This window comes from Bison bison, unplaced genomic scaffold (genome assembly GCF_000754665.1).
Source record: "Bison bison bison isolate TAMUID 2011002044 unplaced genomic scaffold, Bison_UMD1.0 scf7180017864181, whole genome shotgun sequence".
NCBI lineage: Eukaryota > Metazoa > Chordata > Mammalia > Artiodactyla > Bovidae > Bison > Bison bison.
The window spans coordinates 2586011-2594847 of record NW_011494753.1 but is presented as its reverse complement, the minus strand read 5'-3'; positions in this window follow the sequence as shown (position 1 = coordinate 2594847).

Genomic DNA, 8837 nt, shown 5'->3' with positions numbered 1-8837 from the left:
ACTAACACCTAAAAAAGATGTCCTTTTCATTATAGGGGACTGGAATGCAAAAGTAGGTAGTCAGGAAACACCTGGAGTAACAGGCAAATTTGGCCTTGGAACACAGAATGAAGCAGGGCAAAGGCTAATAGAGTTTTACCAAGAGAACGCATTGGTCATAGCAAACACCCTCTTCCAACAACACAAGAGAAGACTCTATACATGGACATCACCAGATGGTCAACACCGAAATCAGATTGATTATATTCTTTGCAGCCAAAGATGGAGAAGCTCTATACAGTCAGCAAAAATAAGACCAGGAGCTGACTGTGGCTCAGATCATGAACTCCTTATTGCCAAATTCAGACTTGAATTGAAGAAAGTAGGGAAAACCACTAGACCATTCAGGTATGACCTAAATCAAATCCCTTATGATTATACAGTGGAAGTGAGAAATAGATTCAAGGGACTAGATCTGATAGACAGAGTGCCTGATGAACTACGGACTGAGGTTCGTGACATTGTATAGGAGACAGGGATTAAGACCATCCCCATGGAAAAGAAATGCAAAAAAGCAAAATGGCTGTCTGAGGAGGCCTTACAAATAGCTGTGAAAAGAAGAGAAAGGAAAAGCAAAGGAGAAAAGGAAAGATATTTCCATCTGAATGCAGAATTCCAAAGAATAGCAAGGAGCGATTAAAAAGCCTTCCTCAGCGATCAATGCAAAGAAATAGAGGAAAACAACAGAATCAGACAGACTAGAGATCCCTCCAAACATTATACCTGAGTAGTTTTGAAATTTAGAGAATTAGCCAAAATAAGTAAGCAAAAGTAACCTATGCTTTCCACTACTTGAAGATAGCAAATGCTTGAGCTTTTTCTTTTACCAGTATTTTTTTCTGTGATTATAAATATGTAATCACAATTACATAGCTATGGAGAACATTTTTAAAAAGTAAAATGTGGGGACCTCCCTGGTGGTCCAGTAGCTAAGACTCTACTTTCCCTGCTGGGGTCGAGGTTCAGTCCCTCGTTGGGGAACTAAGATCCCACAAGCTACATGGCGTGGCCAAAAAGAAAAATGTGATTATAGTTTGCATGTTGCTTTATAACCTGCCTTTTCACTTAATAATATAGTGGATATGGAACATACTGGATGTTACATGGTTTGTTTAACTACTCCCTATTCCTATTTATGCTATTTAAAACATTTTGGTAATGTTAACACATAACTTTAACTTTTTTATTATTTAACATTTGCTGCATTCACAAGAGTATGTGTAGTAGAGGGGACTTTCCTGGCAGTCCAGTAGTTAAGAATCTGCCCACCAATGCAGGGGATATCGGTTTGATCCCTAGTCTGGGAAGATCCCACACGTCTTGGAGCAACGAAACTTGTGCACCACGACTACTGAGCCTGTGCTCTAGAGCCCGTCCTCCACAACAAGAGAAGAGAAGCCACGGCAATGAGAAGCCTGAGCACCACAACTAGAGAGTAGCTCCTGCTCACCACAACTAGAGAAAGCCCATGTAGCAGTGAAGATTTATCACAGCCAAAAAAAAAAAAAAGGAATATATATATATAGTGGAAGTTTCGACCCCCTACCCCAGCGAGATCTCATCTCTGACACTTGCTGTGTGCGCCTCCCTACCCCGTGTCCCCCGCCACAGAGGATTTGGGGTATGCGCTTCCACTGCAGTCAAAGTGGAACACTAGCAGCTGTGTTCCCGAATGGAAAGTTCACAGAAGAAATCCCCCAGACCGTGGCTGGGAGACAGCGGCAGAGTCCTGGATGAGCCACCCTCCCAGCTCTGGGTCCAGGTAGTTAACCCTCTGGAATGTGCTGACGGTTGCAAAGAGCAGGAGATGAATGGCCAGCATAAAAAATCTACAAATAATAAATGCTGGAGGCTGTGTGGAGGAAAGGGAACCCTCCTACACTGTTGGTGGGAATGTAAATTGGTATAGCCACTATGTAGAGAAGTATGGAGGCTCCTCAAAAAACTAGAAATAGAGCCCATATGTCCCAGGAATCCCACTCGTGGGTATATAACTGGAGAAAACCATAATTCAAAAAGATACACATACCCCAGAGTTTATTGCAGCACTGTCTACAATAGCCCAGGACATGGAAGCAACCTAAATGTCCATCAACAGAGGAATGGATAAAGAAGATGTGGTACATATGCAATGGACTATTACTCAGCCATAAAAAATAATTAAATAATGCCATTGCAGCATCATGGATGGACCTAGAGATTCTCATCAAATGTTAAGTAAGTCAGACAGAGAAAGACAAATATATGCTATCATTTGTATGTAGAATCTTAAAACGTAGATCAAATGAACTTATTTATAAAATAGAAATAGAGTCACAGATGTAAAAAACAAACATGGTTATCAAAGCGGGGAGGGATAAATTAGGAGCTGGGATTGACATATATACAGTACTATACATAAGATGCAGCTTCCCAGGTGGTTCAGCAGGTAAAGAATATGCCTACCAATGCAGAAGATGCAGGACACTCGGGTTTAATCCCTGGGTCGGGAAGATCCCCTGGAATAGGAAATGACAACCCACTCCACTATTCTTGTCTGGAGAATTCCATGGACAGAAGAGCCTGGAGGGCTACAGTGCATGGGGTTGCAGAGTCGGACATGACTGAGGACCCACACATTATATATAAAACAGATAACCAACAAGGACACACTGCATAGCACAGGGAACTATACTCAATACTCTGTAATGACCTACAGGGAAAAGAATCTAAAAAACAGTGGATATATTTATAACTGAATCACTTTGCTGTATAGCAGAAACTAACAACGTTGTAAAATAACTATACACCAATAAAAAATTAATAAAAAGGAAAAAAAGGAAGAGCAGGAGACAGAGAGGGGAGTAGCTTATATTCATCAGGGCCAGAGTTTGATACTCATTTTCCCAGAGCAATAATGAATCACCAAGCAGAAGCCCTTGTGTGTCTGGTGTGTGTGCTGATGACTCTTCCTGGGAGGTCCAAGGAGAAGCCTATTGACTGTGTAAACTATATTGATAATTATTGCTGGTACTCACGCAGGACTCCTGTGGAATTCAAGATAGCTCGTTGCCCTGTTGTATTAATAGGTGCTGGGAATGGAAGACACCCTGACGGGGGCAGGGGTAGAGGACTCACCCAAGGGGCCACTCACTCCTGTGGAGCTGGGTTCCTAAATGAGGGTGACCACGATGTGAAACTACAATGGTCCCCATGCTTCTCGGTCAACACCTGCTGTTCCGGGGGCCGCTACTGCAGGATCTCCAATCCTGGCTGTCACCAGGTCAATATGCTTTCCTCCTGGAAGGCCCGAGGAGTGGTGCTAATGGCAGAAAGTTCCCCAGAGGACAGAAGAGGCTTGACTGGAGGGCTGCTTGAGCCACCCATGTGCCTGGAATAAATTGCACAGTCTAGCCTGCACCTCAAGGCCTGCTGCCTTGAGCCCAACTCAGCAAAGGCCAGTCCACATCCCATCAGGATTGCCAAGGGCACGAGGAGATAGTTTTGGATTTTCTCTGAAACACACTGTGTCCTAATTTTGCCTCCCGACCAGCCTCCCCTGCAGAATGCAGATCCCTACCTGGCAGTCCTGGCATGCTCTGCCTGTGCTGGGAACCCCTCCCCCTGACAGTGGGCCACTGGCAGGCCAATGCCAGAAGATGGGAAATGCTTGGCCAGCCTCTGTCCTCCCAGTCAACACTCCCTCCACCAGACACACCCCCTCCCTCCACCCACTCAAAGACAGCTCTCTGGTCAACCCCTGCACCAGAGATCCGCTGCAGGCCAGGCTGGCCAGGCCGTGTCCTCCCAGTATTTGGTTGGGTAAGATGGGTCTGTCCCAGTCCGGAGTGCACATGCTGGTGGCTCAGCTGTGGTCACATTCTCGCTGACATTCTGTTGGCCTGCTGGTGCTAGAACTCTCACTCTGGTAACCAAGTCATTGCCCAGTGCACACCTATGTGCACACTTACCCCACACCCTCAGCACTGCACCTGACTGCCTTCAGTTTGATCTTTTCACCTGATAAAAATGCAGAGGAAGCGGGACCCAGTGCTGAGGTCCCATTTGTACAGCCCCTCCCTCCATGGTTGATGTGCTGTGTTTGTGGACACAGGCTAGTACGTTTGCTTTTCAAGCAATTGGGAAAACCTATTGGTTTTATTTCCCCCCCCCTTCTTCACCACTGGAGACCTCTTGGGGGTCTCCGGGGATCCCAGGTTCCTGAGATGGGGGCTATCTGAATGCCAGGCCCTGCTTGGAAAGGACTGATGTCACAATCTATGGCTGCTTTTTTCCCATTGATATTTTTGAAGCTTTCAGGCTTTTAGCACACAATTATTTATGGAAGTGGCTCCATCTTGCTTGCTGCTGTCTGGGGAGTTGTGAGCAACCAGGAACTATCTCTGTAAGGCACAACAACCACAGTCGTCTAGGGAACATGTTCCCTCCCACCGAGACTGGGCTCCAGAAAGAAAGACTTTTGTTTGAAAACGGTGTGCATGTTTTCCTGACAGTTCATTGTATGCAGGGGGCTTCCCTCCCCACCCCTCCTCCTCCTCTATGACACAGAAAACAAGCTCTCATCAGGAAATGCCTGGCGAGTGTGGATGGAGCTTTAGGAAAAGGCATCTTTGGTCACCTGCAAGGCCTTCCTTTGTTATTGCTAGTTTACGTTTGTTCACGGTTTGCATGTAGCCTATGGAGAACAAGAGGTGATCACGGAAAAACCCCAGTTCTGGGTCTGCACCTGGTGGGCTGTGACTGTGGGTTGGAAGCACAACTGCAGTCCAGGACCCTCCCCCACCCCTGCCTGGCGTGGACCAGCCTTGCTGCAGGGAGCAGCTGGGCAGTTCATGACTGCAGATTCAAGTGGGCTCTGGCATCAACTGGACATCAGGGCTTCCCTGATAGCTCAGTTAGTAAAGAACTCACCTACAATGCAGGAGACCCTGGTTCAATTCCTGGGTCAGGAAGATCCCCTGGAGAAGGGATAGGCTACCCTCTCCAGTATACTGGCATGGAGAATTCCATGGGGTTGCCAAGTCGGACACGACTAAGCGACTTTCACTGGCATCAACAGACATCACCCTGCACCCCATATTCCGGAATCCCTGTCCCTGTCCCCATGGTCCTAGGCTGGCCCCCTCGGTGTACTTCAGGGTCGGCTTCCAGGCTGACCTACGGGCTGAGCTGGCTGCATAGAGCATTTTCTGGAACAAGCACTGCACCCTGCACGGGAACCTGCCTTCTCAGAGCTCCTGGGGATTGGATTGGTGAGGCTGAGCTTTCTGGGGTGTGGGGAAGCTGATGAGCCAAAGGCACCAGGGTAGTGGGCCACCATGTTGTTCATTCACTGTCATGTCTGACCGTGACGCCATGGATTGCAGCATACCAGGCTTCCCTGTCTTTGACCATCTCCCAGAGTTTGCTCAAATTAATGTCCATTGAGTTGGTGATGCCATCCAACCATCTCATCCTCTGTTGCCCCCTTCTCCTCTTGGCTTCAATCCTTCCCAGCGTTAGAGTCTTTCCCAATGAGTCAGCTCTTCGCATCAGGTAGCCAAACTACTTGTCCCCTGCAAAGCCTTCTCCCCCTCCCCCATGTAAGGCCTGCCAGTTCTGAGCTGTCTACCCCTTGGGCCAGTTATATCCAACTTCTTAAACTGGGCCATTTTGGTTCCCTCCCCCATGTAAGGCCTGCCAGTTCTGAGCTGTCTTCCCCTTGGGCCAGTTATATCCAACTTCTTAAACTGGGCCATTTTGGTTCCCTCCCCTTCCAGGGCCTTGCCCATCAGAGAAACAGTTCTGGCAAATAATGAATCATAAATTTTATTTCAAAATGTAAACGTCACTAAACATGCATACACGTGAAAACAATAAAATTTACAGTTTCGTTAATTTTTTTTTCTTTTTGCATAGGACATCATTACAATATAGAATCTATGCCTTACAAAATACATACAAAGTTTTATCCGAGCAAGCCAAGGCCAGATTGGGAACTGTACAACTGTAATACTTCACTGTAGTGATCTGGGAAAGACGAGACGTGGCCTTCGGAAGCATGGTGTGGTGCTGGTTAAAAAAACAAAACAAAACCAAAAGTTCCTACAGAAAAGTGTGCTCGATGGAAATGGTCTTGGACCCTTGGAGTCTACCATGGGGTTTGGCAAACAATCCCAGAGAAGCTCCATCAATGGCTTTGGGACGAGGAGGGGTCGTCTGTTAAGTCTAGGGTTGCTGAGACCCCTAGTGCACCCAGCACACAGAGATTCCCGGGCGGATTCCTGGCCTGTGGGAGCCATAAAGGCTCTACCCCCAACAATGCACAGCTGCTCAGCTACCCTCCAGCCCTCAGGGTCCTCGGTGCTTGGCACAGGGACTCTCCAAGGTAAGCCTCCTGCCCACACGCCCAGAGACAGGCACCCTGACCCAGGAATGGATCCTGGGAGGTGGCCCCCTGCTCCAGGGATGGCAAGCTGGCCTGGGACAGGCGCTCCTGGGCTGAGTAGGGGAGACAGCCTTCACCCAGACCTCTGGTTGCCTGGCAGGTATTTGGCTTGGTTTCCAAACAAATATGTGCAGCAGCCTGTCATCATATCACCAGGAAGACATCCTGGAGCCCTGGGAGAAGGCTGCTCATGCACCCCTCCCCAACCCCCCATGTCTCCTGTGTCCCCCACAGGGAATGCAAGGTGTTCAGGATAGGGGAAGCAACTTGCTCTCATCCGTCCTTCTTTAAATAAAAGTAGTAAGGTTTTAAAGCTGCATGAGAAGGGGAGAGGCTGGGCGGGGCCAGGGGGCACTGCAAGTCCCATATGGCAAGAAGAGTTCAGTAGAAACCAAGTACAGCCCTGGGCTCCTGCCTCCCACCACATCCAACTCTTCTAACTGATGAGACAGAGTAGTGGGCAGGAGGAAGGGCTTCTCCCTGAACGGTGTTCAGGCATTTATCAGTAGTAAGCTGGACGGTGCGTCTGAGTTCTGCTACAAAATTCTCTGGAATGTGTCTGGGACAAACCTTTGAAGCTCAAGTCTTGGAGTCAGGAAAATCAGTTACAGGACCTGGCTTTCCCCAGGGCAATCCTGAATTCAAGAAAAGTCTCGGCCCACACCCTTGGTTTTAGCTTTGGAAGATATACGGTCACCAGAATTGAATGTGGGATCTTTGGACAGCAAAGATGTGGGTGACCTGCAGAGCATTTCTTACTGGCTGCAGTGTGACCAACCCATCAATCTTCAAACCCTTCAGCACTGAGTCTTTGAATAGCTTTGTAAAAGGGTTAAGAAAATTAAAAAAAAAAGAAAAAAAAAGTGACAGCTGTTAGAAGTAAAAAAAAAATCAGGTAGCCTTGTAAACACAGCCGAAACCAGGAGCTGAGCATCAAGGGGACGCTATTGCTCAGGTCGTGCTTCCCTGCTGGGTGGTCCTTTGCTCGCTGAACTCAAGGAGCAAGTTCCTTGGGGCGCTCTGACCCGGCAGCCACCTTAGCCCTGCTTCTGGCAAGAAAAGCGGCCGGATCTTCTGGGGACAGTGGGCTGGGGGGCAGGAGACTTGCATGGAGACCCCACTTCTGCCGCACTTCACTTGGACCCCAGAAAGCCACCAGCCCTGTCCGTATGTCCCAACAAACAGGCTAGGGGCCACTGGTGGCCCGCTGTCTGTCCCTGCCTCTAAGTTGCCTCCCACCCCGCCCTAAGCTGTGACCAAGAGCATGGGGAGGTCTGGGGACCCCAGTGCTGCTGCTGAAGTGTGCACCTGGAGGCCGCACCCTGGCGAATCCTGCACCTGCCCGGATGCCTAGCCTCAGAGTAAAGGGGTCGCCCTGCACCTCAAGTGCGGTGCATGGGCTGCAGCAGGGTGCAAGGCAGGCACCTGCAGGATCACATTCCCATTAAGGGCACCACTGCCCATCCCCACACAGCACCCCATGGCCCGCTGTGGAAGGGGCTCATCTTTCCTCATGGCTACAGAACAGGGTAGGCGTTTGGGGTGCTGACAACCCTAATATGGCTGACGCTGAGGGCTTCCTTGTTTGGGACAAGGACCAAACACCAGCCCCTAGGTTGAGCCCAGGGTCGCTTGTAGGCCTTCTTGGAGGAGAACCTCGGCAACCTTCATTTTGAGATCTCTGCCCCCTTGGCCTACAAGAACTACAGTCAGCACACAAAGGTTGGAGTTTTCACTACTGTTTCTAGTTGTCACACTGAAGCCAGCAAGCATGGCCATAAACCAGAAAAATGAAAGACCCTGAAACAGACCTGGGCCGGGAAGACATTCTACTTCTTAGAAAAAAAATGCAGGCTGTTCAGCAGTGTCCTCCACCCACCCTCACCACCATGCAACCACTTCCCACGGGGGTCTGAGGGAGGGAGGCCCTGCACTCCCTCCTTCCACATGTGATGATGAGATGCTAGCAAAAGCCCATTCGAACCTAGCCTGAGATGCATGGATTTTCCCCACCCTTCAAGTGAGATGAATTTTAGCCTCAGATGAGCCAGGATGGCCTGCTGGCTGGAGCTCTAGGCCAAGAGCTCCAGGTGCCAGCCAGTTCTCTCCAGATGCCCAAAGGCAGAGAAGCAGCAGCCCGTGTCCTGAGCCAGGCCCACTTCGGAAGGTCCGCCCCCTGCCATTAGACCAAAACTGCTTTGGGAACGAGGACACACTCATCTGCCAAAAATAGCCCGCGCCTGCATATTTCTGTTTTAAGGCAATGTTACCCTTCCATCTAGCAGACGGAACAGCCCTGGGTCACTTAGAGGAAAAATTAAATTAAGTGCTCTCTTTGGGAACAGCAAACGCCCGCTTTCCCTCCCTCCCC